The sequence below is a fragment of the Lissotriton vulgaris genome, chromosome 5, assembly GCF_964263255.1.
Source record: "Lissotriton vulgaris chromosome 5, aLisVul1.2, whole genome shotgun sequence".
Lineage (NCBI taxonomy): Eukaryota > Metazoa > Chordata > Amphibia > Caudata > Salamandridae > Lissotriton > Lissotriton vulgaris.
Genome location: NC_141693.1, coordinates 1,753,765,658 through 1,753,776,407, shown reverse-complemented (window position 1 = coordinate 1,753,776,407; position 10,750 = coordinate 1,753,765,658). Strand labels below are relative to the sequence as shown.

Here is a 10,750-nt window from a genome sequence, read left to right as displayed (position 1 = left end):
GTCCTCGCGCGAACACCCCGGGGGAAGACTAGTCTGTGGACCTGCATTCCCCCGGGGGCCGCATCGCGCAATGAACCACTCCACGCATCAGTTTTGCGTAAAAGGCCATTTATTGGGACAGGCATGACAGATTACAAAACATAACATTATCAACTTTAACAATCCCCCCAACATTCTGCCTTTCAACCGTCATCCACTCACGTGCTCCACCATCCATTCCCAAATCACACCACAACCTCTTTGCATCCCATTCACTTCCCCTTTCCACTTCCCGACTCCTCGGTCATTTCCGTCCATCGCACTCCCGTCTACCACTCTCTCGCCTGTAACCCCCTCCCTGTAAGGGTGATTCTGCCCGTTATGGACTCCCCACCCCTCCCAGTTCCCGCCACCCAGGGAACCCCCGGAGGGCGGTTACCTGCCCCACCAAGCGTGCACCTTTCGAACTCAGACTCTCCTACACCAAATTGACTCGTTCCACAGACCACTGATCAAGTCCCGCAGCTCCATGAGGTAGAATGCATTTCCCATGTGAGAAAGGTGCACGCCGTCGTCCCTGAAAAGAAGAGGTTGTTCCAGCTGGAGCCCGTCATGAGCCAGCACTTTAATCCCCCGATCTGCGCAAAAGAGTCTCATAGCCCTATTAAGTTTCCTGCGGGCCCTTTCCACAGCCGCAGGCTTAAGTGCACCCCTCCAAATCCTCCTCGGCACAAACTCAGTCCATACAATGCAGGCGCCAGCCAGATTGTTCTTCATTACCTCCAAGTCCCTCTGCATCAAGTGCGACAGTGACACCCCGATTGTTTCACTAAGTCATTTTCCCCCAGGTGAATGATGATCAAATCCGGGCAGCCCAGCTGCGACACTTTCTTTGTCAGCCATGGTAACAGTTCACCCCATCTCATTCCGCTCTTACCCCACCATTGCACTTCATGATGGCTGCTCCTCAGGCCCAGGCTACGACCGTACACCTGTCTGGCAGCATACTTCGAAGCCCAATGCACAAACGAGTGCCCCACGATCCAAGTGACCGTCTTGGCCCCTGGCCCACGAACACAACCTACGAAGAAAAAGATATTAGTACCAAGGCAGACAAGAAACTACGCCAAGCAGCGTCGCCGTCCAAGCGTTGCGCTCCCGCCCTCACTTGCGCACATAGCGCTCGCAGCACCGCGACCTCCAGCGTCCGATCCTTCTGATCTCCTCCCATGACCAACCCAAACCCGCCGCCGCTGTAGCCGCCCCAATCCGAAAGGAATGCGTGCCAAACCGAGCCGGGTCCCTACCCAGCCTCCGCAAAGCCATCCGTAGCACTGCCAACAACTGACCCGACGTCAAACGCTTCCGCGATACATGCACAAAGATCTCCCCTTCCGTCCGCTGCACTCTCTGCCTAAAAGACAGCCATTCCCGCACCGGACACACACCCTCACACCCACTCACCGACAACCACACCCATTTACCCCGACCAACTGGTCAGTCTTGGACCACCCCAACCAAATGCCCAGACGAAGCCCGTCCACCCGCACATCAGCAAACACCCTACCCGGCGCCCCCTGCGCCCCCAACAGCTCCGATAAGCGAAACGCTCCAAAAAACATCCAGATCATGCATAGGCGAAAAAGCGCCACCTCCCCCCGTCATAGCAACAAAAAAACAATTCCTGCAAAATCAACCTCAACAAGTCAAACGTGACCGCCTCCCTGGGCAACTCCCCGCCCCCCAACTCAGCCCGCACCCGCCCCCAACCCTTCAACATTCGGCTCAGCAGATCCGAACTAGCCGGATCAAAACCCAAATACAACATGCAGTAAAACGACACACCCGCCAACTTGCCAGCAATCGTTGTCTGTGACAGTCCCTTATCCATGCAATCCAGCACAAAGCGCACAACCCGCCTTTCGCACTCCTCCTTCGGCAAACCCAGCACCCCTGCTCCCAGGTCCACAAACTTCCCAAACTCATTCCAAGCCAATCTGTACGCCCGCCTGGTAGACTCCGCCAGTGACCGTTCCACCAAACCCACCACTCTCACTCCCCCCACGCCCAGATACCCTCCGGCACCTTGGTCTTGCAAGCCTCCGCTCCCGGTCCCAGCTCCCTAAAGCGCAGCCACTGCGAACGAGATAACGCATCCGCAATTTCGTTACTTGCACCAGGCACATGTTGCGCGCGAAACAGCACATTGTAACGCAGACATAGCAGCATGAAACTTCGCAGCAAGCGCAGCACCCTCAGATCTCTTGCTTTCTGATTGTTGACCAAGTCCACCACCGTCATATTGTCCACGTGGAACAACACAGACCTGTTCCTGAACTCCAGGCCCCACACCAGCAACGCCACCAACAAGGGAAAGAACTCCAAGAAAGCGATGCTCCTGCCCTGCCGCAGCCAATGATCCGACCACCTTTCCGCGCACCAGCGACCGTCCCAGAAAATTCCGAAACCAGCCGCCCCGCTGCATCCGAGTAAAGCTGAACCTGCCACACCATCCTGTCCCGCACAAAATCCAACGACACTCCATTGAAATCCTCAAGAAAGACCAGCCACACTCGCAAGTCCGACCGGACCCCCAGCGTGTTCCTGACCCTGTGATGTGGGAGGGCCACGCCCGACATGGCCATGCCGAGCCGCCTACAGAAAGTCCTCCCGGCCCTCACCACTCTACAGGCAAAGTTCAACAAACCCAGCAAGCGCTGCACAGACCTCAAATCCAGCTTCCGAACCGCAATCGCATTCCTCAAAGCATCCTGCATCTCAGCCACCTTCGCCACCGGCAAGCGCGCCTGCCAGGCCACCGAATCCAATTCAATTCCGAGGAACGTCAGACAACAACTGGGCCCTTCCGTCTTCTCTGGCGCCAAAGGCACCCCAAAGTCCTGAGCCAACAACTGAAACTGCCGCAGCGCCTGACCACAGTCATCCGAACGTCCAGAACCCACAAACAGAAAATCATCCAAGTAGTGGGACACCAGCCGGTGCCCACAGCGGTCCACAAAGGCCCACTGCAAAAAGGAGCTGAAAGTCTCGAAGAGCGCGCAGGAAATCGCACAGCCCATTGGCAGCACCATGTCCACAAAAATGGCCCCATCAAACTGCATACCCAAGAGAGAGAAAACCGCCGGATGAATGGGAAGAAGCCGAAAGGCCGACTTGATGTCACACTTGGCCATCTCCGCCCCCCTCCCACACGACCGCACCAACCCAATGGCATCATCCACCGAAGCGTACAACACCCTCGAGTCCTCCTCAGCAATGAAATCATTCACCGACCCGCCTTCCGGCCAGGACAAGTGATGGATCAACCGGTACTCCCCTCGCTCCTTCTTGGGCACCATCCCCAACGGTGACACGATGAGATCGGCCAAGGGCCACTCCGAAAATGGATCCGCAATCCTGCCCTCCGACACCTCCTTCTCCAATTTACACGCCACTACCCCCGGCAACTCTTTAGCAGACCGCAAATTCTCAGCCCAACGCCTCTCCCTGGGCCCTTGATAGCCAATCCGAAAACCTTCCACAAACCCCCAGTACAAGCGCAACGCTGCCTCCTTATCAGGGTACCGGGAGAGCCATGGACCCATGGCCTCCACCTTAACCGGAGTACGGGCCCTTCGGCCCAGGCTGCCCCCTACCCTTGGCAAATTTCCACTGTTCTGACGGCGTAGCCAGGGTGAGGCACTGCGTGACCGGGTGGCGACCCCCACACTTAGAACACTCATGCTTGAATTTACAGGAGGGGCGGTTGCAGAAACCTCTGTTAAACCCCCAGCATGCTCCTGAAGCGACCGGCTTGTATTGCTGACCCGCTGAGCCGGACCACACGGGCTGGCTCCCATGACCACTTGGGGTACCCTGGCTACCCGCCCCAGATTGGGCGGGACGCGGCTGAAAGGACCGATACGTGACCGGAAGACCGCTGGCCGTATGAGTAGACGCCGCCGCCTGCGTCGAGGACATTCACTGGAGCCAAAGCTCCTGATCCACATCCCCCCCACGGCTTATCAGGGTTAACACTGACCCGAGCCCTGAACTCTTCGTCATAGCTCAACCAAGCGAAACCCCCGAAATGCATCTGCGCCTTCCTTATCACGTCCATGTATTTAAACAAAGCGATAGCCCGATCCCCATGCTTCTCACAACATATACTCGCATAAATCAGAAAGGCAGAAGTCCAATTCTCCATAGTAACCGGCACCCTCGGCCGCCTGGTCAGTTCCCATTCCTCCTCCTTAGACCCCTCCTTCGCCTGAACCTCCCTGTGCAAAAGCTTGAACACATCCACATACTCGTGCCTCCAAATCCTCGCCCTAGTCTTCTCCGACAAATGAGACCCCAGGGGCACACCCAGCCCCATGTACGGCAACTTCTTCCTCAGTTTCTCCACCCCACTCACACCCTCCTCCTTCCCCTCCAAGTCTTCCACCTTGTCCGTCTGCGCGCTGGCCGTCGCGACCTGCTTGCCCCCAGCAGCCTTCACAGGCTCCCCACCGCCTTGGGCTCCAGCCCTCACAGACCCTTCCCCCACCCCCACCGACCGGCAAGGCTTCTTCCTCCCCCCGCTCCCCCCATCCAGCCAGGCGTCCCACCAAGAGCCCTCACCTGACAAAGTTGCAGGAGCCTCCCGCTCCTGTCGCCGTGCGTCCGCCGGCCTCGACGTCCCGCTGGTGGCCCGACCGGCGCCATCTCGTGCCTCCTGAGAAGCACCAACCTTGGTAGCTGCCCCCTTAGCCCTGCACACACGCCCAGGCTCACGCAACTCACCCTCTTCCAACTCATCCTCATCATCCTCGTAATCCAACCATTCATCCTGAACATCCAGCGGCACCACATCAGTCACAACTCTTTTAGCACCCTTCCCTTTCACACCAGGCGTAAATTCACACTCCAACATGGTCGGTTCCCGCTCCCTCGGTGGAGGGCAGGCCGCCGCGGACCCCCCTGCATCTTCGTCCTGGCGTTTGGAGGCCGTTTTGCGCCCCACCGGCCCACCCCGGCCTCTGCCAGCCGGCCCTGCTGGCCTGACCCCCCCCCCGAGCCGTATGCGCTCGGGGAGGCCCCGGTGCCACCAGGTCTCTGATCCGTCAAGGCAGTCCCTGCATTCTCCACCCAGACCCACTGACCGTGCGACCCAGGGGCCCCCCTACCACGGCCAACGGCCGACGACCTGCCTCGCCCTGGTCCCGGGGCCCCATCGCCCACGGCCACCCCTCCCATCTTCTCTTCCCTGGCGGCACACAGGCGCTGCCACTCCCTCTCATACTCTTCGATGACACGCCGCTGGTCCCTCGCCCTCTCCTCCTCCGTCATCTGGGCCCACCGGTCAAACATGGACGTCTGCCCCGGCCCTCCATTCCCTGGCAAGGGTGCCACAGCACCACCCGTCCCGTGCCCAGCCCCGCCCCGCTGCTGCCCCTTGACGGGGCCCTTTCCCTTGGAACCCTGGGACTTCACCACCCCCTTCCGGCCCTTAGACAGGTCAACCGGCTGCTCAACAGCCGTGAAACTAGCCTCCCCCCCAGATTCCTCCCCCGACAGCAAGAGGGCGAAGTCATCCCCAGCCGCCACCTCCCACTCATCAGAGTCCTCCCCCCCACTGCCATCACTGCTCCCCCCGTACCCCGCCAACTGGCTCAAACTCCTGGACAGTCCGGCCCGAGACGCCAGCAAGTCCTGTCCCTGCACTTGCCCATCAGCCTCCACCTCGGGGCCCTCCGCCCCCCCCATCCCCCTCCGGGACCACCTCCCCCTTAGCCCCGACCTTAGCTGGGAGACTCAATCTCCTCCCTCCCTTCTTTGGGGGCTCCTGCACCTTCCTGGCCTTCCCCCTCCTGGGCCCCCCATCCCTCGACCCAGCAGGCTCCTCCTTACAGGCAGCCACCACAGCTGCCACTCCCGCTGACGCAGACCTGGTCGGGCGGGTCATGCCGACCCAGGCCTGATCCAGGACACCGGGCTGGAGGAGATCTGCCCTCCCAGCCCGGCCAAGCACCAGTAAAGCAGCCCTAACTGCCTCAGCATCAGGGACAGCCATTGAACAAAACCGGCAAATCACCCTCGGCGAGATGCGTGAGGATCGGCAACCCGCTCTGAACGTCCGCGAGATGCGTGACGTTTGGCCCCCTACACTCGCCGCCCGGAGCACCCGCTCCGAAATAAGTAAAAAATACACTAAATCACAACCCGCCTAAATGCGCCGTACACACTAGCCTACTCGTCGTCCTGGGACACCAAGACGACGACCCACGCTAATAACACACCGCCTACCTAAGTCACACTCCGCCTACGCTCCGACAAAACCTAACTCTTCCCTGAGGCACCGGGGACAGGAAAAGGATGTTGTTCCTCTCCTGTCCCCCCATAAGTAGCCTCCTACCTAACCCCTCCCACCCCTGCCTAAACCCCTTACCTAACTTCCGCCTGCCGTGTCCTCGCGCGAACACCCCGAGGGAAGACTAGTCTGTCGACCTGCATTCCCCCGGGGGCCGCAATGGGAAGGAGAAGAGAGCAGGACCCGGATTTAGTACAGTTACCCCGCCCAACGCTTTCCCAAGCATTGGCCTATTTAGTAAAAAAAAAACACGTCTCAAGGTAAAAACCATTTTCATGACGTTCAAAATAGCAAGAGTAATTAGTGGCTGCAAATTATGTGTTGTATGATGTTACAACACATGCCTTTATCACGCATCCTTTACCACGCAATACCTTTACAACAAAATGATAAGCATATATGAGTTAAATGAAACCCCTATTTTTATATGTATGTATACATATCTGTCTCTCTGTACACATATATGTGTGTGTTTATATAATTATATATCCATATATCTGTATAGAAATATATATTCCCTATCAACTCCTAACCTCACCCACCCTAAGCCCAAAAACAGGCTCACCTCCCAATACACTTATCTACCCTTAAATCTAAACACACTCTTTCCACACTATAACCAAATCTAAACCCTAAAATCACCTACCCACAAATACACACACACACACATAAATATATAAAATGATTTGATTTGATTTGATTGGCGATTTATATAAGCGCAACTTTGCCCAAAGGCGTCAAGGCGCAAAAGATGGAATATAATAGCCAGGTACTAAAATGGAAAGGAGAAAAGAAAAGTCTAAGAGTAAGCTTCAGTGAAGAGCAGGGTTTTGAGGCCCTTTCTGAAGAGTAGCAGGGAGTCCTGGCCCCTGAGTTCCAAGGGGAGCTCATTCCAGAGTCTGGGGGCAAGTGTGGAAAATGCCTTACCACCCCATCTAGCCTTGGCAACTCGAGGAATGGACAACAGATACTGACCGGAGGAGCGTAGTGTCCTGCCTGGGGTATAGGGCGACACTAAAGTAAACTAAATGTAAATGTACAGGAATTTATATAGCGCAAATCACCACTGGTTTCTAAGCGCTTGCTTAGGGAACCCGTCCTGGTATTCCCCTGTGAGATAACCCCGGCAGGGTGTCCGCAGGGTGAAAGCCAGGCATCCCGCCGCGAGGGGCCATTGTGGAGATTAAGCAAGCTATTGCCCAGAGTCACAGAGTGTGAACCCATGAATGGAGTAGGCACCGGAGCGAGATTTGTCGAGTCCATGGACATTTTTTTAGGACTCAAGACCCGCCGAGCCGGGAATTGAACCCTGGTCCCGGGCTGACCTCTGCTTCCAGGTCTGCCTGCTCTAACCAGTGAGCCACACTTCTCCATATATATATGAAAAAGATCTCGCCAGACGCCCTCGGCGCCACCAACTCGTTCCTGTCGGCAAAAAAATGACGAAGAGTGGAGACCCAATTCTGGTGCAAAACAGAGGTGCTTTCTTAGTGCCTTTCAACGCTCAGCATGCCCGCCATGACGCGTTTCGCCTGTATCCACAGGCTTGATCACATGATATATATATATATATATATATATATATACACACATATCTTCTATTATCAACCCCTAACCTCACCCAACCTAAACCTTAAAAACACCCTTACCACCCGTTCCCACCCCTAAACCCTGTAAACTCCCTTACCACCCTATTCCCTTGACCACCACTAATCACAACATATACCCTTACCCACCCCTTAACCCTAAAACAGCCTTCCCAACCTATACCCTTACCCACCCTTAAACCCTAAAACACCTCTACCATCCAATACCCTTACCCACCCGCAAATTCTAACATTTTTTGTGTTGCTATAACGTTGGTACTGTTGGATGAATCTCCTAAAAACTTTCAAAGGCACTACCTAGCTTAATACCTGGTGCACAGTCTTCTATGTTATGTAGAAATAGTCAGGCTGACACGATTCTGTCTAATAATTCAAGGCTGCTTAGAATAGTTAGCATATTGTATGTAGACACTCTGCACCTTTGCAAACTGTTTCTGCAGAACCTAAAAACTTGTGTGGAACGTAATGGACAAAAGTTTTCAACCGTCACCTGCACACAGGGTTACTCTTCAATGCAAACATTTACACCATGTTCAATACATCTACCCACCTATGATGCATTAGGAGCACATTTTGTTTGGGATGTATGTAGTTACAACGCATGCTTTTGCCACGCATGCCTTAACAACGCAGGTTTTACAATGCAAGCCGTTACAACGACTTGCGTTGGGGGGCGCTGGATAGTGAATAGTTTAATTTACTATTCCAACTCCAGTCTCCGTGGATAGTAGGGAAGGTTTTGGATAGTAAATTAAACTACTCCCTATCCTACAGCGCCCTCTAGCGCAAGTTGTTGTAACGACTTGCGTTGTAATTCCTGCGTTGTAAAGGTACTGCGTGGAAAAAGTTTCGTTGTAAAGGATGTTTCCCTTTTGTTTGTAAAGACTCACACTCACAGCTGGACCCAGACTGAACAAAATTAGGTATAACATTAATATTGTAGTTGCAGGCCGCTATGTAGCGCACTCATTGAATGATGTTATCAGTGATGTTATCAGTGATTTCATAAATGATTTCATAGAACATGTTATGAGATATGTAATATGTGAGGTCATAGGTAGTGCACGGTGCTAGTGCATTTGTTTTAGTTCAAAATGTTAATGTTGTCACTGACAATTTCACCTTCATGGGGTACATCTATTATAGTCCTCATTTTCAAGAAGGGTAATAAATCAGACCCTAAGAACTAGTAGCAAATCTCATTGTTAGATTCATCAGCAAAAGTGATGAGCAACATCCTGCTCAGGAGATTAGAAGAATGGGCCCGGGATTGCTCAATACTTTCACCGGGAAAATTTGGTTTCAAGAAAGGTGTGGTGACACTTGAGCAATGTTTGAATCTGGATCTACTTATAGGGAAGTATGCACTTGCCAAAGGCGGAAGATTATATTTCTGCTTTGCTGACCTGAGCAGTGCTTTTGATCTAGTAGATCAAAAAAATTCTCTAGACCACTTTGCTCGCTATGAGGGCGCATTTTCCAATTATCTGATTTCTAGCAAGACTATATGAGAATCTAGCAAGTAAAGCACGCTATGGCCCACGGGGTGAATTTACCACCAACTTCACAGTGAAACGCAGCATTCAGAAAGGCTGTGTACTTGCCCCCTTGTTATTTTCTTTATTTATAAATGGGGTGGACCAGACTTTACAATCTGTGAATGCCGATGCCCCAAAAGTGGCTAGGCGCCCCACACCAGTGCTGATGATGCTGTCCTGTTGGCCAGGACTCCAATGGAGCAGCTGGTAGAAAACTGATTATTAACAAAAGCAACACTTATACAATGGCCTGTGTGTTAAGGGACAAGCATTGTAGAACATCCTTTATGGATAAGTCACCAGTAGCCTCTGTTGATACGTTTTTGTACCTGGGTATTACCTTTTCATGTAACAGTTCATGGTCCAGTGAAATCACTAATGTTATGAGCAAAATGAATAGAAACAGCCATGGAGTTTTTAGATATTCTGCCAAGTTGGACCTCAGGTAGTTAAGGGGATGACAGCAATTTATAAGGCAAGGGTTTTATCGATTGCCACATATGGGGCTGGTGTGTGGCGCTACCACAACAGTAAAGCACTTCAGATTGAATAAAATGGTTTCCGCATATGCCTGCTTTGTGTGCCTACTGGGGCTCCTTCTGAGATCATTCATAGAGAAGTAGGGCTCCAGCTCCTTGCAGAGATAGTTGCACTTCATTCTCTGCTGCTCTGGCGTTCTATATGGACCAAAGAGGAAACTAGTTTTATAAAGTCCATAATTTTAGATTGTTTTACCTTGGACAATGCACTGGCGCTTCCTTGGTTGCGCTACATTGATTTTATGTATCGTAAACTACTTAAGATGTCAGTCTGGACTAACCCTATGCTAGTTACATCACTTAGCAAGCAGTCTAGTAGAGAAACTTTTATGAATCATAAGAGGGAAGTTCGGCTGGATTGCGAAATAAGGAAACCAACTGTCAAGTTTTATTTAACGCTTAGATGTAAATTGATACTTGTATAGTGCACTACTCACCCGCAAGGGTCTCAAGGTGCTTGTCGGATACTGCTGTGGAACCCATCCTGGCTTTCCATGGGAAGTGCCCACTCCTTGGCCCCCCAAGGTGGAGGCCAGGCATCCTTAGCCTTGTGGGGGCTGTTGTGGAGATTAAGCAAGCTATTGCCCAGAGTTGCAGAGTGAGACTCCATGATTGGAATAGGCACCGAGGCGAGAATTATCAGGTCCGTGGAATTTTTGAGCCCAAGACCCGCCGAGGCGGGGAATTGAACCCTGGTCCCTGGATAGACCTCTGCATCAGTGTCTGCCTCTCTAA

General features: G+C 53.1%; 1 pseudogene; it reads right to left on the bottom strand.

Annotated features, from left to right (window-relative positions):
- Positions 1-447: 447 nt before the first annotated feature.
- On the bottom strand, positions 448-4,894 carry LOC147717101 (uncharacterized; annotated as a pseudogene).
- Between the last annotated feature and the right edge of the window lie 5,856 nt (positions 4,895-10,750).